This window comes from Equus caballus, chromosome 26 (assembly GCF_041296265.1).
Source record: "Equus caballus isolate H_3958 breed thoroughbred chromosome 26, TB-T2T, whole genome shotgun sequence".
NCBI classification, from domain to species: domain Eukaryota; kingdom Metazoa; phylum Chordata; class Mammalia; order Perissodactyla; family Equidae; genus Equus; species Equus caballus.
The window spans coordinates 23,121,802-23,146,506 of NC_091709.1; the positions used below are offsets into that span (position 1 = coordinate 23,121,802).

At 40.6% G+C, this 24,705-nt stretch overlaps 1 long non-coding RNA gene across 2 annotated transcripts; it reads left to right on the forward strand.

Moving 5' to 3' along the window:
• The first annotated feature begins 776 nt into the window (after window positions 1-776).
• Window positions 777-13,455, forward strand: LOC111770767 (uncharacterized). 2 transcript variants are annotated; one of them, XR_011432899.1, is made up of 4 exons: window positions 788-895; window positions 9,274-9,715; window positions 10,547-10,881; window positions 11,427-13,455. It is a non-coding gene; the product is annotated as an uncharacterized lncRNA (long non-coding RNA). The 2 variants fall into 2 exon arrangements; XR_002804172.2 differs by lacking the exon at window positions 10,547-10,881 and having other exon boundaries at window positions 777-895.
• The last annotated feature ends 11,250 nt before the right edge of the window (window positions 13,456-24,705 follow it).

Sequence of the window (24,705 nt, forward strand, 5' to 3'; positions counted from 1 at the left end):
CAAAAGCGTATATCATCATCAAATCAATTGTACAGCATTTTAGGTTCAAATTTTAATTTTGGTCAGAAAGATAAATTAATAGACTGATTATATTATTTATTTTACCCACAATATTCAACATTTACTGAGCACCTAAAGCAGGTACAAAGCAAGATATGTAAAACATATCCCCTGACTTCGAGACATCTAGGCCTTCAGGAGAGAGAGAAGAAATGCATGCAAACAACCATATTGTAAAAGAAGATTTTAATAAGTGACTTGCACACAATACAGTACAAAACCCAATTGTAGCATCTCTCTTTACAGAATTCATGAGTGCAAAGAAAGATATCATTCGTTCCTGTTCTGTCTTTTCAAATATGAGATTGCCAAATTTCTCCATTCCCCATTTTGATTAAATGCATGATTGAATGAATGAACAACTGAATACACATACACTTTGTGCCATGTGCTGGGAGGGCAGTAGAATGGCCTTCTGTATGGAGTTCATTGACCTCCCCGCCTTCCAAGGACACCGGGCCTGGGCCCTACACGAATGAATGTGTCTGGGCTCAGGGCCAAAGATGGACACTTCGGCCTTGACTCTAAGGCACAAGTTACAAAGAATATGTCTTGCGTCATGTTCCTTGTCTGGGCTGGCCACCCCGACGGGTACCTGACTGAACTTTAGAAACATCCCATCCGTGGGAACAAGAAGAAATAACTCAAAGTATCCAAATGTCTGAAACCCTGAGTCAGAACCTAGAGAAGCCTTAGTATAAAAGGGAGTCACAGGCATAGAATAATTGGGAGCCTCACTGAGGAGAGGACGCTTTGCCACAGACCCAGACAATCGGCACTCTAGCCCGCCGTACAAACTATTGGGACTTCCCCGGATGATTGTGGTGTGGATGTTGTAAGTACCGATTTGTTGTTCCCCTTTATCCCTGCTCCTCATTCTGTTTCCCTTTATCAATAAATTTTGATTGCTTAAGCAACCAAGTAGCCTTGGCAGTACCTGTCATTCTTTGCCCTTTGTGGCTGCGGACAACACCTTCCTACTGACCTTTCTTTGGTTTCTTCATGTACTTCACACATGAACTGGCTGCCCAAGAACTGGACTGATAAGGAAAGACAGCCCTGCCCTACGGTGGATGGAGACTGAGAAACACAACAGGCAGGTCAACAAGGCCATGAGGACTCATGTCTTTCCTTCCCTCTGACTGTCTAGAGCAATGTCATCCAAGAGAAATACAAAGGAAGCCGTAGATGTAATTATTAATTTTCTAGTAGCCACATTTTTAAAAGTCAAGAGAAATGGAAAAAATTTACTTTAACAATATATTTTATTTAACCTAATATATCCAAAATATTATCATTACAACATGTAACCAATGTGAAAAATATTAACTAGATATTTTACTTTTTTTTTTTGACTGTCATCTTCCATCTTTAGCATGTAGCTTCCACTTATAACTCATCTCAGTTCTGACTAGTCATATTTTGTGAGTTCAATAACCACAAGTTGCTTGTGGCTGCTGGATTGGACAACACAAGTCGAGACAAAGAACCAGAATTGGGAAAAGCCTAGATAGTTAATGAGTTTCTCTAACATTTAGAGGAAGGGCCTCTCATACCATGGTTGGCAAAAACCTGAAAATTGTCTTTCTGTGCATATTAATGGAGAAATGGGGGTTGCCAACTCAGGATCCACCCCTTCTTCTTCCAGCCTTCCCAAACTGGGGAAACGAGACAGAACTGGGATGGAGTTTCCCCTGCTTCTCCGGGGCCCCGGCACCAGCATCGCTCCAAGGAAAACAAAGATGACCCTTAAGTCCTCACCAGTCCCATGTCTTGCAGTTGATAAATGCTTCCATGTATGATATCTCATTTAATCATTTGAATCATTCTGCACAGCAGTCATGGAAGTATTATTATCCTCATTTTACAAATGAATGAACTGAGACTCAGGAGGACTATATGACTTGCCCAAAGTAGCAAGGCATAAAGTTAGTATCCAAGTGTTTTGAAACTTAACCTACTATGTGGCCTACTAAACCAGAGCCGCGTGGTGAAAAGAAGTGAAGAAAATATTTACAGAAGTATGGATTTTTTTTCTTTTTTGGCAACACCCCAAGTCTTCCTCCAACAACAACAACAACAACAAAATTGGAGATTGCTTTACAAAAGTGATATATGTGACCATTTGGCCAACTGAGTTTTTAACTGGGTTTTGTATTTTTTTAATCGGATATTGTCTAGTTTAGCAATTGAGAACATCTCACATTAGGAACAAGTTAATACATTACCAAAGCAAAGTTTTTTCCTTGGCCCTGAAATGTGCTGCAATCATTTTTTTCTGGGAAAACAAACAAAAGTGGATCAGCAGCGTGCTTGTTATATGAGATGCTGGCTAAGTGCCACCCCCGAGGCCGTTGGCTTGCCTACCGACAATACCTCGCTTTCAGGCCACGCCAGCTGTTTTATGAGAAGATGGCAGTTCTCTGGAAGTGAATTGCTCTGGTCAGCAAGATCTGACTTTACTACTGCCATGTAGGGAGTCACAGGCACCATCAGCTTTGGATGCATCCTTCTGACCCTGTGTGAAAAAGACTGGGACAAACTCTAAAGACAGTTTGCTCACTCCATGAGCTTCTGAATTCTGTCTCTTGAAAGAAGGTCCCTAGAATAAAGGACATTCAATATGTTTATCACTCTCAATTTTAGAAACATAATGGCCTCGAGAGCCATATTCGCATTGATCTGTTTTAGCTGCTCATGTGTTCTCTGCTCCACGCAGCTATGTTCCTATTTTTATCCTCTTCATTCCACTCTAGAGCCATGTTGCTTCCTGGTTAGGCCACTAATTGCATTCATTCAAAATATATGATTTGTTTCTTCTCTTTCATTTTATACCTATTTTCTTTGTTCTTGACTATTCCTTCTCTCAGTTAACCTTTGATAAATCATAAGGAAATAAGTTTCGCTAGTTGTAGAGAGCAAGAGTCATTACGGAAACTGGGATGGTCTGAGAGCGTCTTAAAAAAGTCATTTGAATAGCCCTCAGAGGGTGGACAAAATCAGAAACTCCAGCTGCGAGTCAGCGCGTCCAGCTCGTCTCCTTCACAGTAAATCTTCCAGAGTTTTCTTTCAGCTGCCACAGTGATGCCAATAATGGTGACTCATGGACTGAAGTGCTGAGTACTGAACTCCTCGCCCCACTTATATGGCACATAGAACGATTTCCTCAGCATAGGCAACGCTGGAAACACGAGAGGAAGACACTGTGGCCCACTAACCCACTCCCATTGTCTGCTTTATCACTCAGTTCTGTCCCTTCCTTCCTCCATAGGAAATGGGAAGTACACAGTGAAAAGCAATATAAAACTCACAGAAAAATATTAAAATATCCAGACACTTTTGCAGTAACCAGCATTTTTCTTAGTGGAGGTAAAAGGCCTAAATAAAGGAATTTATCATCCTCCATTCCTGCCTTCCCCATAACTCCCTCTCCAGAAATCCTACTCTGAACCTAATAACCACTCAATATGCCAAATTACTTGATCTGCTGGGCTGACTCAAGTAGTTTAACTATCTTTCTGTCGACTTTTTTGGTTTTGGTGAAGAAGATTGGCCCTGAGCTAACATCCATTGTCAATCTCCCTCTTTTTGCTTGAGGAAGAATGTCCCTGAGCTAACATCTGTGCCAGTCCTCTTCTATTTTATACGTGGGATGCCGCCACAGCACAGCAGGTCCGTGCCCAGGATCTGAACCTGTGAACCCCGGGCCACAGAAGTAGAGTGAGCAAACTTAACCACTACGCCTCTAGGCCAGCCCCTAGACTTTTTTTTTAAGTAAATTTTTAGCCTAATAATTTACTAGCAAATCAGGAAAGTAGGTGAGGTTTATTAGCAGTTTTGGGTTAATGTTACTAAAAACAGTCTGATTCAAAGGAACACATATTGGAGCAAATACACCTTTGTTCCATCATCATCTGCACAAGTTTCACACATGAGAGAACAGACAGTTATGACGGGTTACATTCTTTATAGTATAAATTCTACCGTACACTAAAAGTAGCTCAAAGGCCCAGATGCTGCTAAGATAGCTCACTGGTAAGATTCTGTCCTCCTTTCTGTATCCTACACTTAAGACTTGAGTGATCTTTCTTCCTAAGCTAGCCCATAACTTCTTTGCTGGTTAAAAGATATAACAGGGGCTGGCCCCATGGCCGAGTGGTTAAGTTCACACAGTCCACTTGAGCGGCCCAGGGTTTCACTGGTTTGGATCCCAGGTGCGGACATGGCACCGCTCATCAGACCATGTTGAGGCGGCATCCAACATAGCACGGCCAGAGGCACTTAGAAGCAGAATATACGACTGTGTACTGGGGGGCTTTGGGGAGAAGAATAAAAAAAAGAAGGAGAAGATTGGCAACAGTTGTTAGCTCAGGTACCAATCTTTAAAAAAAAAAAAGATGTGTTAACATTTAAAACATCCAATTACGTGGCTGGAGAACTGGCCTAACTGACCCAAGGGCTCTACCTTCCTCCATCCCCATATGCCCAGCAGCATTGATTCTGTCTTTTCAGCAGGCACGTTAAAAGGTATCTTCCTTGGGTTTAAACACAAGAGAGTCTGCCAACATTAGTTTGGTTTATGAAATGCGTAGAAAAAAGTGACAAGAAAAATGGTCTGGTTGTCCCTGTGGTCTGGTACTGGCTTCGTTCCGGGTCTTCTGTCTGAAAGTGTATCCGCACACATTCCCAGCAGCTCTCACTAGCTCTTCTTTGATTATTTTACTAGCTCATTTCTCGGAATGTTAAACACACACACACACAGAAATAGATAGTTCCTGGTCCAGTAGAATCGCCTAGGGTGATTGTGTTGGAACAGGTGCCAAAATAGTAACGTTCTTACCTGTAAACACTGCCTGGGCTAGTGAGAAGACACTGACGCACCCTCCTCCCAGCTCTTTCGTGCCAGCACACACAGGGAAAGCTGTAGCTCCCTGAGGGGGAGAGAGAGAAGCTGTTGCTTCACTTTAAATGAGTAGGGTTTAAAGTTACAAACTACAGTGAAAATGAACACAAAACAAATGTTTTTCAGGGAACACTAAAAGACTAAGAGATCTGATGGGGACATAAATCTTTATCATCGTCATACAAGTTAATCATGCTTATTTCATAAAAAAATAGAAAACCCAGGGAAGCACAGAAATCATTAAGATCCTCCCCAATTCTACCTCCTAGACATGTAGACCATGCATGTGTGTGTGTTTGCAGACATATACAATATGGATTCTGATACAAGCAAATCAAGAAATTTTTCATAGCCAAATGATACTATAAATTGTATTTTATTGTATAAATTGCTTTCGTACCAAACAACAGATCTGGAAAACCAACCATGTCAATAAATATCTACCACATCATTGTTAACGGGTGTATAGTATTCTTTCACATGGCTGTACCATAAGTTATGTAACAAATTCCCTATGGTTAATTGTTTAAATTCATTCCAACTTTTATAAGTATAAACAATTCTGCAATAAACATCATTTTACATACGTTTTTGTGCATGTGTCTGATTATATTTTAAGGTAAATTCTCAGAATTGTCATTGATAGGTTAAAAATGATGCATTATTATTTATTTATTTTGCTTTTTAAATAAGTAAAAGTCTTAATTACCCTGTAGAATAGTACCAATTCATATCCCACCATCAATGTATAATAACTCTTTTTCTCGCAACTTTGCCATCTTTGAAGATCATTTTCAGATAGATGAAAAATAGATGCATAGGTGTTTTCAATCTGCTAGGTGATAATTTATATCTCTGTTACTCTCGAGGTGCTTTACTTTGATTATTAGCAGAGTTGTATGCTTTCTTTATACTCATTGACCATTTGCATCTTTTATTTTCCGAATTGCCTTTGCCCTTTTATTTTTTGATTTGTCTCTTCCTAACTGAATTCCTAGTATATAGATTATTAGAACTTTGTCAAAACTATTGCAGACGTTTTTCCAAGATAACCCAGATTTCAGATGTCCCCTAATTTGAGATGGGGAGGGGACACAGTGTCCACATGGCTGCCTTTGTGTCAGTCCCATGCCCGAGACTACCAGGATACGTGAACTCAGCATGTCTCTGATGCTCTTAAAAGATCTTCTCATGCAAAAACCTTAGTGAACATGTAAACATAACTGGAGTTTTCATAGGGCAGATGGAGAACAGGTTTTGCAAAACACACCCTACAGAAAAATATCTAGTGGACATGTCTGTTCTTATTATCAGCTACATCTGGGACTGAAATAAGGAGTGGCTTACAAACAGGCCGGTTCTCCTCAACTTGCTTCTTCAAACTTGTCTTGCTGCTCAGCCAGACAAAGGGCCCTGCAGTTACCAAAATTGTCCTCCTTAGAAAACACTGGAACAATCATCTTAACTGATTTTGAACATGCCCCTTGGGATATCCTGCCTAACTCCAACAGTTTATCAGAGTATTTCTTCTTATTTTTTTCTGTTAAATCTCTCAAGAGTGTTAACTTATCTTCACCTAGTTTCTGCCCATTTCTTGTCCATTTTATTTTTAGGTATCTTTTCTTCTTTGGTTGCTGCTGCAATTAGTAACTTTGCTCCACTATATTATCTACCCAACTATTCTTTATATATAGGAAAACTATTGATTTGGATACCTTTTTGTGTGTGTGAAATCAATCACCTTACTGATTTATCTCATTTCATTTAATAGAATTAAAATTTTTATAATAATAGTTTTGTACTTCTCTGTTTTTCTTAATCTATGATCATCTTATGCAAATAATGACAATCGTATCTCCTTCTTTCAAATATTCACATCTTTTGGTACTTTCTCACATCTAATTACATTGGTCAGTACTTCTAAACTAAGCGTATTAGTAGTGATGATGGGGTTCTTCATTGTTCATTACAAAAACCTCTAAAACTTCCTTTAAAAATAATGCTGGGGGCCGGCCCGGTGGCGCAGCTGTTAAGTGCACACGTTCCGCTTCGGCGGCCCGGGGTTTGCCGGTTTGGATCCCGGGTGTGGACATGGCAGCGCTTGGCAAGCCATGCTGTGGTAGGCGTCCCACATAGAAAGTAGAGGAAGATGGGCACGGATGTTAGCTCAGGGCCAGGCTTCCTCAGCAAAAAGAGGAGGATTGGCAGCAGATGTTAACTCAGGGCTAATCTTCCTCAAAAAAAAAATAATAAAATAAAATAAAAATAATGCTGGCTTTGGTATATGGTGTATACACACACACACACACACACACACACACATATATATATAAAGTTTTAATGTCAAAGAAGTTTACATCTTTTCCTATTACACTCATGGTTTGGGTTTCTTATTGGTACGTTTGTTTTCTTTTGGTTTTTTTTAATTAGAAAAGAATTTTGGATGTGTCAAGCTGTTTTAGATACCAGTCCAGGATTTGTCAAAGGCCTTTTAGATACCAGTCCATTAATCCATGCTCAATTTGAATTATCATCTTTTTTAAACACTTAAATATTCTTAGACATATTTATGGACTGTTAATTCTATTCCACTGATCTATAAGTCATTTCCAATGCCAGTACGTGAAGATTTATTTATTGAGCATTTTGACGTATTATAATAGCTAGTGATACAAGTGTCTTTATTTCCCTAATTTTTAAGATTTTTCTTGGCTAATGTGGCTCAGCATCCTAATCATTACTTATACTGCTATCATGTAGATAGTCAAAATTAATAAAATAGAAATAACTCAAAATAATTTGGGGTACTTTGATTTAAAAACAAATCAAATATCACAAATTCAGGGCAGGCAGAAATCAATATGTGCTTTATGAGTGATGGAACGTTTCATAGAAGATTTATTTTTTCCAGCTAAGGAAGAGGATATGAGAAGGGGGAGAGAAATTACAGAATGATGGAGAAGGCATTCTGATTAAGGGTTATTTAATTTAGGCTGAAATATATATATGTAGGCAAGCACCCTTATTCTACTTCTAAGAATTATTTGGGTGAAGAAAAACAATTTACCATTTAGCCAAATAGTTACTAGAACAGGAATTATAATTTATAATTATACTTATAATTATATTTATATATAATATAATATATAATAATAAAATATATATATAATTATAATTATAAACAGAATTTATAATCTAAGATAAGAAGATAAACTAGTATTTCTGAAAGCATTGAATTAACGTCATAGTTGTGGAAAGAAGTTGAGCAATTCCATTAAGCTCTAGGCAAGTGAGGCAAGAGAATTATAGGGACAAAGTTCAAATAAGGTCGTCACAATATGCTTCCCCATAACCTTTCTATCCTTGTCATCCCAAACTGCCCACATTACATTGAACTCCTTGACTTCTCAGAAGACATCACATCTTCCCTGTCACCCTGCCCTCCGACGTCCACCTCCTTTTCCTCTAGATATTTGTACTCACAGCTTCAGACACAGGATGGTACCGAAGTCTCCCCTGTACTCCAGTCTGGGACAGGAAGCCTTTCTCTTGGCTCCCATTGCAGCTCAGGCTCACTTCTCTGAATCCCTGCTTTTCTTGACCGTCTCCCTCAGTAGAGACACCATGGAAGGCATGTGAATTGTACATTTAGCATTTATCATATGGGGGTATTTTTAAAAATTATGGAAATCAAAATGAACCCTTTTAAGAAAGTCTTAAGAGATTTGGGACACAAACTCTTCTCTCTACTGTACTTATTTTTCTCAACCCAGTGTGGTTAAAACGTCATATCATGACTGCACAGCTCATATTAATTAGTCAAATCAAGGAAGCCTTCCTCCTTCATTGTCTATAAAGATTAGGGAGAAGAAGCAGTCCAAGTGAGTAAGTATAAGAATAAGGGAATCATAAAGTTGGAAAGGCCCATGGAAATCGTTTATCCAGTGGTTTCCAACCCTGACGAGCTTTTAATAAAATGCCGATACCCAGGTCTTACCTCAAGTGAATCTGATTTAGCTTGTATGGTATGACCAAGCAATAGTATTTTTCAAAGTTCCCTTGATGCTTCTAATATGCACCCAGAATTGAAACTAATATAATCTTTCTCCCTCGTGTTCCTAATGAAGCAAACCTGGGAGGCGAAGTCACTTGGGTGGGTGGATAGGAGACACACTGAGAATAACCAAGGTTCTTCGACATACATAGTAGTTTTTTTTTTGTCAAATCACACTCAACTAAGAACAAATTATTTCTGTAAAGGTGAGGAGAGAAATTTTGTAAAGTCTAATGAAATGTGTGCTTCATTATAGAAAGAATGATCAAGAAATCAATGAATTTGGAAGAATCTTACTTAAGATGACCACCACGGATGAGATGACCACTACGGGCAGAAAGTAAAGCAACCACAAGCTGCGTGCATCCGCACTTCCAAATAGGCATAGTGAGAAGCAAGGTGAACCAAAAAAAAAAAAAAAATGATTCCAATTGCCAGCAAGGAAGGATTTATGCAGGAAATAACTTGACTGAATAAACAGAACTAGCTAAGACTAGATTATTCAAACATGAGATTTATCTCTAAGTCAGACAAAGCTGGACAATGTAGCAAAACTATCTACTGATAATTTCCGAGATGTATAAACACTGGTGATGAGCACGCATTTAAGACCCTCTTCAAGCCTTATCCCTGAGAAAGAGACTACAAGAGAGGACAGTTCACAGGCACTGAGGATGGAAATTACCCCGGTGAAAGAGGTAAAATTTTTCTCAGATTTATCTTGCAAATTCAGAATACTTAAAAAATTAAATTGGGGATAACAATGAGGAAGGTCAACGTAGTAGGTCAATCAATAATCATTGACAGAGGAACTAGGGACGAAGGAAGAATTTTCTGTCGTTCTGTTTTACCAACAGCTCCAATCTCTTCATCCTCCCTCCAAGTCAACTCTTTCCAGATGGTCTTTAGTTTCCAAGACTTAAAGAAATACAGTCTTATCTAAGATAAAAACTGCTTCCCTTGTCATTTGACTTTTATTTTTATATAATAGTCATTTTATACTACTTCTCAACTTTTTTTAACATATAGATTCATCTTTCAATATATAGTCATCCTGTCTCAGTTTATGATCCTGATCATACAGCAAGTAACATAATTTTGCAACTCATACTAACTTTCAGAATATTTGTCTTAGCTTCATTTTTTAACACACACACATACACATGAATTTCCATTTTTCATTTCAAGTTGAATTTTGTGCCTAAGGATACATGGTAAAAGGCCCGGATTAGTGTTGATATCAGGAAACTCTTTAAAAATGTGGCTAAAGTCCAGAAAGGATAGCAAGGGGAGAAATGCCATTGGTTTCTTATCATGTGCACTAAACTGGTGTTAAGGCTGATAGTTAGATATGACAAATAGAAAAATAAAACACTGTAAAATAAGGACTGTTATTGGCAAATGTGACATACATCACGGATAAGCTGTAACCTTTATTTTCACCGTATTAAAGTAACTTCTAGTTATTTCAAAGGCTGATTGGTCAATACGTAGGTTGTGAAGAATCTTCTGTATCTAACTCCTTCCAGTTGCTCCATGAGAAAACACCAGAGATCTGGAAAAGAAGAGAAAGTAAATCTTCAACCCATCTCAACTGGTTCCTATTGAGTATTGGTTCCTACTAATTCCTATTAGTAGTTTTGATAGATATTGTTGGAGATTTGGATGAAGGACAACTAAATGACTCGAGACTGAGAAATTACCTGTAGATATTATTCATCCATGTTCTCACAATGGAAAGTTGTGAGTTGGCTGAAATATTCAAATCACTGGATTTTATTTTATTGAACCATGTGTTTCTGGTTTAAACGTCGGCCACATAGAAATACCCCCACCCAAATGTGACTTCCCATAATCCTTAAAGGTAAGCCCATGAGAAAATAAAAGTATAAAAGACTATCTAGCTCTCTGTCTACCAACCACTCCCTTTCCTATCAGTTTGTTTCAAAAATGCAAATGGTTCCCATTTCAAAGTAACTCTGGCTCTGTGTTCGTCAGGGAAAGTCACCCCCAACACCCATTCCTTCACCTCAGCACCTTAGTCCATAATCCTTCCATCTTATCCTAACAGAATCTATGGATGACTCTTGGATTGTTTTACACAATCTCCCCACCAATCTCCCTCTTCCACCCACCCCACAAGGTGCACAATAATGTATAATGAGTCACAAATTTCATTTTGTTTCCCCTTTTAAGCACTTAGTACTTGTGGAATCCTTAGCAATCACTAAACTTCTCCCAGACAATTTTACAACTTTAGAATAAGTGTGTCCATCTCTGCCTTGTACAAGTATTGTGAACATTAGGGATAAAGTAGGTAAAGAGCCCAACTTATCTGAAGCACTCATCAAAAGTTAACGATTATTTGTACTATTTTCTCTTATGTCCTCTTTATTCTGTCTCCTGCAGGAAGAAGTTCAGAAGGAAGACATAATGAAGAATGAAGTAACAAATAATAAAAATAGATTGATAAAAGTAGTCAAAAATGATGCGGGGTCGGTGAGCCGAGGAGTCGAAAGAAAGATTTCTTAGACTCTCAAGATCTGGCAGTAGTGCTCTTTTATTTAGAGAATAGAGATAGAGTAGCATGGGGACAGGACCCATGGGCAGTCAGAGCTTCTGCTGCTGCCCCGAACTGAGGGTTAGGGCCAAATTTAAGGCATAGGTATGTGAGTTATCTCTTTATTAGTGCCCGTTTGGTCTGGCCATTTGGCGGTCCCACAACTTTTAGATAAGAATCAAACCGGACTGAGTAAATGGCAGGCAGAAGTCACCGCTTGAATTTTATCCTCGGCTGAAGACAAAGGAGGATTTGTGGGGGGGAGGGTCAGTTACATGAGGTTGCCAGACAGTAACCAACTTAAGTTCTTGCCTCTGGCATTGACCAAGAGCCTCTAGAGATAAGACCATCCCCCCCCCCTTCCTGGCACAGAGAGGGAGGCATCTTCACAGATAGAGGTTTCCCTTAGAAATGTAAATGTTTCCCAACAAAGGGGCAAACAAATTCCACTCCTTGGAGCCTGAATCTCATCTGTAGTTTTAAAACTAACCAGCCTAAAAATCCTCATCATAAGCCATTTTAAAATTAAGCAGCCTAAAAATCCCCATCATAAACCCCCCCTGAACCCATTTTGGCCCCGAAATCTTTTGGGGATATGGACGATGGTCAGTCTTCTGTAACTACTTCCGGCTGTACAAGGTCGTAGAGCTGTCCCTAAATGGGGCCGTGGGTACAGGTAGGAGGCTCAGCGGACCGGAAGGCTGCGCCTGTGGCGTCCAAGGCTGACAAAGTGTACAGATCCTCTGGCGATGAGAGAATCATTTGATGAGAGGTGGTCCAGGAGGTGAAACTTTGTTGACATGTGGAAGACAAACAACGAAATAGACAACAAATTATAATAAGAAATACAAGCAAGATGATTAACCCAATGAATAAGGTTTTGATAGTAGTCCAGAAACCTGGACCTGACCAAGAGTTCAACCAATCATTTAGAGATAGGGTGGGGTCAGACATGGACTTAATTTGGTGGCTCATATCAGATAGGAAGCCAGAGATATTCCGATGGTAGTCAGGAATATAAACACAACATTCAGTTTTTATAATGGCACAAGTACCCCCTTGCGCTGCTGTCAAGACATCCAGTGCCATTCGGTTTTGGAGGACTGCCTTACGCATTTGGGACACTTCTAAATCGAGCAGCGAAAGGCTATGTTGTGTATCATTTAAAGCTTTCATAGTAAATTTGTTTAGAGCTTCCATGTGCCAGATGACACTTTCGATTCCTAATTGGGGAAGGAAAATTGAGGCAACATGATCATACCAGTGGAAGACAGAGCGGGTCCAGCGCTGTTGCAGGTTGGGTAGGTTAGCAGGGGGAGATATACTAAATGTAGTTCTGCCCTGCATCCAGACGAAACCTAGGGTGCATCGTCCAATCCATCCAGGTGGTAGCTAAGGCCATAAGTTGGAGCCACATAACCACTGAGTGCCATTAGGGGCTAGCCAACGTGTGCTTGGCCGTCTATCCCAGTCAGTCCCAAACCAATCAGTATTTCTTAAGGCTATGATATGAGAACACATATAACGGGGAATTTTTCCCATAGGTCGGGTGCTATTAGGCCATGTGTCACAGGTGTGATTGGTTTGTGTTTATCATCCACCTGTGACAAGGCAAATCTAGTTAGTATTTGGGCAGTAGTATTGAAGGAAAAGGTTTGATTGTGGCCAGGGTACTCCCAGGTGTCAGAGACGGATGGCCACAAGGAGAGTAATAGATGAACCTTGTAAAAGAGAAGAGCTAGAATCTAATATCCATGAATGCGTACTATAGTTTCTAATGAAACATAATTTTTTTCTCTGTAAAATCACCCTCATTTTCACAAAAGATAGCCAAATTAAGATGAACTGGTTTGCAAATAAAGTGTAGTTTCAATAAAACTTGGTCCAATTATTTACATAAGTGCAGCAAGAATGGCAATTGATTATACTGGCTTTTTAAATCTGCTTTGCTGGAATTTTTTATGAGGAATCTCAGATTGAACTGTAAAGGCCTCTCGAGGCCAGAAAAGCCAAGCCAAGGACATGCTGTCAGATTTTGCCTGCAGTACCTCCAGATTTGGGTGGACTCCTCTCTCCTCGAGGTCCTCCAAAATATTCTGAGTTTCCTTGCACCTGCCAGATAAGCAAGCTTCCTTACTTACCAGGTAAGATTGCCAGAATCTCTGTAAACAAGGTACCAGGCCCATGATTCCAAGTGGCTGTATCCCAGAAAGTCCAATCTTTGTTCCTGAAAAGCTGTCTTGTCATATCTGAGCCTGTATGTTTCAAATATGACATTCCAGTCAAAGCCTTGGTAATATAATCAACGTGTCCTGTTATAAGGAGAACAGATTCTTATTGAACTTATGCAAATAACTATATTGCCACGAAATAACCATACTCACTCACAAAGTTTCTAAATTCTGGAGGGATCAGGTAGGGAGAAAAAGATAAATGTTTCAGTTTTGCTCATAAAGGTATAATTTCACCAAATTGCTATAAGTCATAGTTAGCATAAGATAAAAGAGAAAAAGATTTCCTTAAATATGAGAAAACAAAACACATCAAAACTCAAGAATATTTCAAACAGAAGTCATAAAAAATTATAATCATCCTCATCAGTTCACACAGTCCTGTATAATTGATTATTGAGTTTAATCTTCTGTTAGCAGATCCATGAGCACAGTTTCTGTTAGAATTCTGTAATTTCTTACCCAGTTCAGTTTTACACTCTGAAAGTTTATCAGAAACCTGTAGTTTAGAATCTTGTGTCATAATCTTTTCCAGGATTTTCTCTGAAGATGAAACATATTTGCAAAAGCAAAAAAAAAGCATCAGAGTAAAACAGCAACTATCTGCAAATGGACAAAAGACTCAAAAGGGCAATTGATAAAGAAACTTGACTACTTCTGTGACATACAACACTTCAAGATAACAATTGGAATTAGAACCGATAACCAGGACAGATCAAAATTTTAGGAATGCTACATAATTTTAAGATACCTATATTAATAGCATTTACCCACATAATACCACCTAAGAAAGTTTATCATCGCTTATTTGACAATGCTTCCCATGTAGTTTAACATTACAAATAAGCCTAATTAGTTTAGAATCTTCCACCTTATAGGAAGATAGAGCAAATTTCTCTGTGAAGTCCCAGGGGCTCTCTGAAAATTCCCAGAGAAATTCCCTTCCTTCTACCAGGTTAAAAGAAAGCCTTCCTTCTTTCAGGATTTGAGTATTTTTGAGGCAGAAGCTTGTCAAAAATATCAAAAGTTTTTAAAATACTTGTTCAAATAGGAAACAACGCTCACTGTTAAACAATGCTCAGGTATCCATTCAAAGTGACAACAGAGACGGCCAAGAGCAAACAACACAGTCAAAAAATTTTAGAAGAGATCTCTTTGTTTCTGAATATAAGAAATTGTTTTAACAAAACATAGATTTTTGTCTTTTAGGTAGAGTTAGAGCAGGCCAAAAGTTCAAGAAAATTATCCTTTGAGAGAAAACCAAATTTTAATTTCTGTACCAGCTTATTTTTAACATTAAAACTCATTCACTTAATTGCTTAGTCTGCTTCACCAGTCATAAAACTCCTTTCAGAGTTTCTCCTTCACAAACCTTCTACAACTTTCTTTTTGCCTTCAGAATTTGTCCCAGTCTTTCTTTTTTCCTTTCTAGTACATTAGGACAAATTTATCTTTCTTAACCCATCAAACAAAATACTTCCATTCTTTGTACCTTCTTTACTGAAAACTTACACCTTACTTTCCTTGAATACAGAGCTGTTTTCCTTATTAATTCCCAGTAGCTTTAATTATATAGGTTACTTAGAACTTTTAACCCTTAACAGACCCTAGTAAACACTGAAAAGGTAAGCAATCTTTTATATCAGCATTCTAAACACTTCATTATTTCAGAAACACGCCGCTTTACAGTAACAGACCTAAAGACTTTTAGCCCCTCTGCCATAAGAAGCCAAAAGTAACTAACTTAGATATGTTTAGCAATGATGTTTCAGTGTTCTATCCAATTCAAAAACGACCCAGATACTCAGGTTTTTATCATTTAACTTAACTTGGCAAAACTCAAGATTGTTACCAAAAAGAATTTCAAAGCAGTTTTTTCCCAAGTATACAGACCATAAAAGTTATTGTACCCACTTTTATCTATTTAATCCGTTTGTTTCCAACAATTATGTTCAGATTACCTACGAAAACCTTGTGAGACATTAGACAAAACTGGTCATCATTTAAAGCTATTATTTTACTGACGAATTTAACAGACAACGTGAACTTATTTGACTAGTAAACCCAGGCTGTACGCCTGCATCATATGCAAATACCAACAACTCTTGAGGGCATGCCTTTTCAATCAAACCAACAAACTTAAACAAGCTTTCATTTACCAAAGGTTAATTCACATCACGTTAACTTGAAAGACATTGGATTAATTTCTACTACATTTAGAATTTATGTAAGCGCTTACTTTAAGCCAATTAAACAGAGCTCTTAATTTTGGTAATACCATCCGGAGGTAAAATATCACACATACAACGTACACATAGACACACATACACAGAGACTGCACAGCTATTGTTACAGCTATTGTTTTTTACCAGTATTTGTGGAGAAGATACTCAAGATGCTAGATTTTTTTGCAAGGGCACACTTATGGCCGTTTTGCCTCTCCCCTCCTCTCTTTTTTCCTTTTTTTTTTTGGCTTCAGTCTTAGGAATTAGTGATAGGCTAGGTAGTAGTTCCTGGAGAGGGGAGATGATAATCCTTTTCGTGATAAAGGAACTAGGTGGAATCTGAACTGCCTCTAGAGCTGTATTTCCAGTCTTGCAAGGATTTCCTAAGGACAGTTGGTCTTGATTTCCCAGAAACTGGATTGTAACTCAAATTACATTCCAGGTTGATCTACCTGTCCAGCTGCATCACAAAGGCACAGAGAAACCCCTCAAGTTTTCTCCCAGATGGAGTTAGAATGCATCCGCAGGGCGGGTCTCTGGGGATGCTCAGGAGCCTTCCCTGTGGCGGTAAAGCCAGTGTCTGACTGACAGCAGCTGGAGAAAGGGTGCAGAAGCCGATTGCGGGTGTTGACATAGCTATAAGATTTAGTCAAGTCCCGCTCAGCCTGGGCACTTTTGTCTCCGAGCCAGCACAGTTGAGGTAGGGAAGCAAGAGGCAAAGGCCTGGAACTGGCTGGAGGCACTCCCAGTGCCAAGGTTGAGAGTTAAGTCCCTGGCAAAAGTCTTAAGTTTTGATTTTACAGAAGGTCAAGGTTCTGCTCAGGTCCAGCCTGAACTTTAACCTCGACTTGGTGACAACAAAGGAGGTGATGAACAAGACAGACAAAGAAAGGAAAAGAAGAGATCAGACCTCGCCCTCCTGGCCTCTTCCAGAGGGTTATCAAGATAAGAGTCACACAACAGTTCCCGTGCTGGGACACACTACCCTAGCACGACAGTTCACAGAATGACTCACAGGTCTCCTATCCTCATAACTGACTCAGTAGGTGACTAAAACACTCAATGAGTCAACCGTCAAGAGAGGGTACCCCCACTTAGGGTTGCTGGGGTGATCAGGCCGAATTGACGAGTAGGATCTTAACAGTGACTCAACCAAAGCTTAACCAAGGACAAAGAGGCGTCCCCAAAAGAGATCCAGAAAATTCACTCCCAAAAATAGCCTAAGAAAGTAAAGGCAAGCAACAAAGGTTGAGACGACAAAGGCCCCTTATGAAATCAATTGGGACCTCTTATGACAAACTTCCCCGAGAGCTTACACAGCCGGACAAAGAGAGCCAAGCTCTCAAGACAAACTTTCCCAGAGCCCCAGTCTATGTGACTGGCTGCCAAGATACGTGCCGGTACATGCATCCTCTGATGGCGGAGACCAGAAAGGTCACAAAACCAAGCTCTCAAGACATAGAACAAGACAAAAAGCCCAGACAACAGGCTTATAGAGATGCCTGTGTCTTATGACAAACAAAAAGACAGAGACAAGGAAAAGTCTATCTCTGGGAGGAAAAGGATCTACAACCAGTGAGTACTCAAATCCTAGAGTCGCTAAATCCGAGAAGCTAGCCTCACCAACATTTTCTCCTGCTATTCTAAATTTAGAAAAGCAAAAACTCACCACTCTTGCTTCCATTGGAGCCTGCAGGCAGAGATCCGGGAGACTGACGTGGTAAGAACTCTTACCTCTTGCCGGCTCTCGTCAGGGGTCCGGGATCTCTCGGCCGCAGCAGTCCAGGAGCAAGCAGTTACCAGCCAGTGAAATTTTATTCTGCCGACTGCACTAAAACTGTAGGGGAGGAAGACATTTCCTCTTCCCAAATGGGGGTTCATCTGGCTGGAGAACGAATTAAATTCACATGAGACAGAATAGCAAGAGAAAATTAAACAAAGCTTTATGAGGAACCATGGCCCGGGGCCTTTCTTCCCGAAGGAAGAAAGGGCACCCCCACTTAGGGTTGCTGGGGTGATCAGGCCCAGAAACCCAAAGTTGGGGCTCCCAGGGGTGGAGCCTTTTACTCTTTAAAGATTTCTTTGTTTCCCAGTTGCAAAGCTCAAATGGAGACGAAAATGGCCATTGTAACTCTTAAGAGAGACGAAAGAAACGGGTCCATTACCATGAAAAATCCCCCCTGAACCTAGGGCAGCGTCCTACCCGTCGTTCCTACTGTGGGGTTCCTATAGCAAGGGGTGATGGGGGCGTCCCCCGGCATTGCATCCCTTGTATACCTTCCCTGTTATGCCTGGCAGTAACAGGTGCCTGGTGGACATCTTTCCTATTCTGCCTGGCAGCATAGGCCTGGTGAATGGTCCCCGAGAGAAAAGGAGAGAGAAAGAAAAGGAGCCATTACCTTGAAAATCCCCCCATTGGGGTTCCTGTAGCAAGGGATGATGGGGGCATCCCTTGAACATCTTCCCTATTCTGCCTGGCAGGAATAGGTGCCTGGTGAATGGTCCCCAGGATAAAAGGATAGAGAAAAAGACAGTGAGGAATTTTCCGCCAGTCTGGGGGACATTCTACCCAATTGCAGCCTGGAGCCATTCTCCCAAGAAGGGGTTTCCATACTCCACCAAAGGTTAGAGTTTGGTACTTTCCTTGAACTGGAGTCCCGAGTGGGACTTTCCTCACAGTTCAGAGCGTGCTCAGGTGCCAGAGGGAGGGATCCCAATCCAGCCTTAGGAAAAGAAACCTTCCACGGGAGTCTTGGAGATTGGCGGCCGTCCTAATGACTTAAGTGGCCGACCCGCGCCCACGTAAAATTTGTCTATTAGAGATAGAGTCAGGAAGGAATGGATGAATTCATTCTCCATCACCCTGAGGCTTAAGGTACTGATTCTCTTCAAGCTGAATGCCACAATTTGCCCCATAGAGTAGCCATGGGCAGCAAACGTGGATTCATACAGCCATCCAAGAAAGTTCCCGATGGAGAAGTGAATTTAGATCCACCCTCGAAAAAGAGAAAGGCACAAGGAAGAAAAGGGCACTTACCAGAACTTGAGCTCACAAGCCGATGAAGCGAGATCCCCGTACGGGCCACCAGAAATGATGCGGGGTAGGTGAGCCGAGGAGTCGAAAGAAAGATTTCTTAGACTCTCAAGATCTGGCAGTAGTGCTCTTTTATTTAGAGAACAGAGATAGAGTAGCATGGGGACAGGACCCATGGGCAGTCAGAGCTTCTGCTGCTGCCCCGAACTGAGGGTTAGGGCCAAATTTAAGGCATAGGTATGTGAGTTATCTCTTTATTAGTGCCCGTTTGGTCTGGCCATTTGGCGGTCCCACAACTTTTAGATAAGAATCAAACCGGACTGAGTAAATGGCAGGCAGAAGTCACCGCTTGAATTTTATCCTCGGCTAAAGACAAAGGAGGATTTGTGGGGGGGAGGGTCAGTTACATGAGGTTGCCAGACAGTAACCAACTTAAGTTCTTGCCTCTGGCATTGACCAAGAGCCTCTAGAGATAAGACCATCCCCCCCCCCTTCCTGGCACAGAGAGGGAGGCATCTTCACAGATGGAGGTTTCCCTTAGAAATGTAAATGTTTCCCAACAAAGGGGCAAACAAATTCCACTCCTTGGAGCCTGAATCTCATCTGTAGTTTTAAAACTAACCAGCCTAAAAATCCTCATCATAAGCCATTTTAAAATTAAGCAGCCTAAAAATCCCCATCAAAAAACACAGGTGTTCATTCCAGAACTTGCTTTCCAATAAAGCAGGGTCCTCAAGCCACCTTCTCTGAAGCTTGATTCCACTGCATTTTTAGTGGAATGCAGTGCAATCAAGTAAATGAGCCCACTTCAGCTGTCAAACTTAATCCATTTGGGAAAATTCGTAGCCGCAGAGAGAGCTCTTAGAAAGCAGCACATCCTTAAACTCTAGAGGTGGTGAGTCTTGTTGGGGGAAAGTAGACAGCCTCTGTTGACTGGGGTGGAAACACCACACCAGAGGAAAATTAGAGCCTTGTGTGACAAAGGAAGGTCAATTAGTAAGCGGGTCTCAAAGTCCATTACTCAAATCTTCATTTAATTTCAGAAACATTTGGGAGCTCCTGAGGCTTTTGAGAAGGGCAGTAACGCGATCAGAATACTACTAGAAGAGAGCAGCTTTGTTGCTTGGAAGAGAACAGATGACGGAGAAGGTAAAGGATAAAATTGTGGTCACTTGAACTACTGCTAAAGGTGCTCACTGGTAGCTATTGTTCATTTCAAATTGTTGTAGAAAGAACAGCTTCTGGTAGGAAATAGAAAATGAATTGTTACATAGGTAAGTCAACTAAAGAAATAAAAAAGAATTTGCAGAGACATAACACCAAACTCAGTACACACCAATCATTTGTTCACACAAACACACCGTCTCCTAAATGCACAATTTTTTAGAGGTAAAATACTTACATTTCATTGTATTTTGAACATTTCAGACCCTGCCCTGGGATTTGAGACTGTGTCACTGACTTCTTGAATGACCTTTGGCAAACCACACAACGTTTTTTATTCTAAATCTTCCAGGGTATTTCAAAAACAAGCTTTGAAATCACTGGCACACACAGTCTATCTCTCATCTTCAGGATTTCTGCTGTGCTCTAAAAAGCTTTCTCTGGATTCATTCTGATTCATAGCACAAAGAAACGTTGTCTCACCAGATCTTTGGGGGAATTGGGTTTTTTTTCCTGGAATTTAGTGCTCCAGATTCTTGTGTGAGCACCTCTTTAAGAAACATCCATTTTAGAAAGAATTTGTACCTATTTTACATAAAAATATAAATTTCATTAAATGCTTCCCTGTCCTCTTAAGCAGGGTGTGCTGAATATGACGCAATGCCTTATTGATGACTCGGCACCATGATAAATATCTCTCATTATCACGATGAGCTGTGACTCAACCACCGAGGAAGTGAAGGCAATGAAGGGCCACATGCAAATACAAAACTCAGAAAAGACACAGAGTACGAGGCTGCTTGCTTTCTGACTACTCATCTCATTCCCGAACTCTGATGTACCACTGCACGTCCCACTTTAGGAAGAATATTGGCGAAGCAGAGCATTCCAGGACAGCTAGGACGGTAAATGGTCTTGAAATAAGGTCCAGTCAGGGAAGTGACTGAGTGAATTAGAGAGGCTCTACTTACAAAGAGAAAACTTAGAGAAGATAAATAGTTAAATGTTGGTAGTGTTCTCTTGGTAAGACGCCTTAGATATAAATTATGAATACCTAGAGCAGAGAACCAGGACCAGTGGGTAAAAATTGTTATAGGGAAGCAGATTTTGGTTCAATGCAAAAGGAACTCGTCTCTATAATTCACTTTGGTTCACAATTTACTTGCAAGATCCTCTTTAGTTTCACAGGTAATAGAAAGATGAGCAAACCGAAGCACAGGCCTCCCAAAAGAGATATTAACTGACTGCAGCTGGAATGTAGAGTGTGTGAGGTGGGAAGCAAAGAGAGGTGGAACAGCAAATGGAACCTGACCATGGTAGACCTGGAGAGCTATGCTCAGGATATTAGGTTGTTTTAAACAGGCAATTGGGGGGACTGGCCCAGTGGAATAGCTGTTAAGTTTGTGTACTCTGCTTTGGTGGCCTGGTTTAAATAATGCTATATAAAAAATGCATTTTCTATCGAGAATTTTTGAGCCATCCCTGCTGGCCTAGTGGTTAAAGTTCAGTGTGCTCCACTTCAGCAGACGGGGTTCAGCTCCCAGGAGCAGAACCACACGACTCCTCTGTCAGTAGCCACATTGTTGTGGAGGCTCAAATAGAAGAACTTACACCTAGAACATACAACTATGCCCTGGGCTTTGGGGAGGAAAAAGAGAGAGAGAGAAAGCAAGACTGGCAAGATGTTAGCTCAGAGCAAATTTTCCCCACCCCACCCCCCAAAAAATAGCCTATTTTTTTCTAAAAAAAGAAGTTTTAACAAAGTAATGACACAATCAGAGCTACGCAATGTATAGTGTCCTAATTTTAAAAGAGATTTGTCTTCAGGAGTCTCTAAATAAACAGAACCAAGAGGAGATAGATAGATAGATAGATAGATAGATAGATAGATAGATAGATAGAAACAGATTTACTGTAACAAATTGGTTCACGTGATTATGGAGGCTGGCAACTCCAAAATCTGCAGCGGGCCAGCAGGCTAGAGACTCAGAGAAGAGCCAGTGTTGCAGTTCAAGTGTGAACGCCATTGGCTGTGGAATCCCTTTTTGCTCAAGGGAGGTGAGTCTTTTGTTCAATTCAGGCCTTCAACTGATTAGATGAGGCCCACCCACATTGTGGAGGGCAATCTGCTTTCCTCAAAGTCCACCAATTTACATGTTAATACATCCATAAAAACCCTGACAGAAACATCCAGAATAATGTTTGACCACATATCTGTGTACCATGACCCAGCCAAGATGACACATGAAATTAATCAACAACAGATTCCTTGTTAACTGGAGTGAATCTCATCACTGGCAACACATAAGCAGAGGCCATCCGACTACGTAAGAGGAAAACGACGGGGGTGAGCCGTGTGCTGACTGGGAGGCTGGGCTGGATGACCTGTGTATTCGTTTGGGGCTCCGAGTCTGGACTATGGCGATTCCTCCTGGGAAGTGTGATGCCTGCCTTTCTCTCTCTCTCTAATCACAGCTGCAGACTAGTGTATTCTTGTGGTTTACGTGCCTGCCATTTAGAATTCCTCTGTCGGCTTGGAGCTGTCAGGCAGTCAACTGCCACTTCTTGATGTTATTGCTGTTTCTCCCTCGAGCGGCTAATAATGGATATGAAAGCCCTTTGTATACTTGTTCATGCCAAAGAAATGTGCAGCAGTGTGCCACGCTGGTCTCCTGTGGGCTAGATAAACCCATAAAGCCGAGCTTATTATAATTATGTCTAAAACTAACGTAAATAAATAATGAGGGAGGGCCTGAGTGGCTTTTTGAAAGTGCTGACTTAACGCATGAATCTTGTAACTTCTATTTACATGCTGAGAAACTTGGGGTTTTTTCTAGCTTCCTATCTGGGTTCTAGAGGTGTGAGATGGCTGAGGGGGTGCGTTTGCATCAGGTTGGTGTTGTTCTAAGTTACCTACCATTTCTGCCTAAATTATCAGTGGAACAAGGCACCAAATACACAAATAAATTCCCAGAACTAAGCACAGAAATAATAGTTATCCAGTCTCCATAGGCACTTCTCTGCTCACACACTGAAGGATTAATATAGTCTCATGGCTTTGCTTCTTAGCACAAAGTTTCATTACTTTTTTTTTCAAGTAGTTTTATTGAGGTCACAGTGGTGTATAACACTGTGTAATTTCGGATGTACATTATTATTTATCAGTTTCTGAATACACTTCATTGTGCTTACCCTCAGTAGTCTAGTTTTTAATCCATCACCATACGTATGTGCCCCTTTACCCCTTTTGCCCACTCCTCAACCCCTTTCCCTTCTGGTAACCACTAATCTCTTCTCTTTATCTGTGTATTTTTTTATCTTCCGCATATGAGTGAAATTGTGCAGTATTTGTCTTTTTCTGTTTGGCTTATTTCGCTAAACATCATACCCTCAAGGTCCACCCACGTTGTTGCAAATGGGACGATTCTGTCTTTTTTTATGGCTGAGTAGTATTCCACTGTGTATATATATATATATATATATATATATAATACCACATCTTCTTTATCAAATCATCTGTAGCAGGGCACTTGGGTTGCTTCCACATCTTGGTTATTGTGAATAACGCTGCAACGAACATGGGGTACATAAATCTCTTTGGATCATTGATTTCATGTTCTTTGGATAAATGCTCAGTAGTGGGATAGCTGGATTGTATGGTATTTCTATTTTGAATTTTTTGAGAAATATCCATACTGTTTTCCCTGTGTTGCCCACAGCAGCAAAGGGCAAGGAATGACAGGTACCGCCAAGGCTACTTGGTTGTTTAAGCAATCAAAGTTTATTGATGAAGGGAAACACAACAAGGAGCAGGGATAAAAGGGGAACAACAAATCGGTACTTACAACACCCACCCCACAATCAGCCGGGGAAGTCCCAATAGTTTGTACGGTGGGCGGGAGGTCTGAGGCAAAGCGTCCTTTCCTTAGCGAGACTTCCAATTATTCTATGCCTGTGACTCCCTTTTATCCCAAGCTTTCTCTGGGTTCTGATTCAGGGTTTTAGACATTTGGATATTTCGAGTTATTTCTTCTTGTTCCCATGCATGGGGTGTTTTTATCTTTTTTGTTCACATGGATGGGATGTTTTTTAAAGTCCTGTCAGGTGCCTGTTGGGGTGGCCAGCCCAGACAAGGAACATGACACAGGACATATTCTTTGTAACTTGTGCCTTAGAGTCAAGGCCGAAGTGGCCATCTTTGGACCCAAGTCCAGACACATTCCTTTGTGTGGGGCCCAGGCCCAGTGTCCTTGGAAGATGTGGGGGTAGTCAATGAACTCTGTACACCATAGCGGCTGCACCAGTTTGAATTCCCATTACCAGTGTATGAGGGTTCCCTTTTCTCCACATCCTCTCCAAAATAAAGTTTCTTTACTTTTAAAATTAGGTTCATAAGGCTGGCCTGGTGGCCCAGCAGTTAAGTTCATGCGCTCCACTTCAGTTCTTGCGCTCCACTTCAGCAGCCCTGGATTCA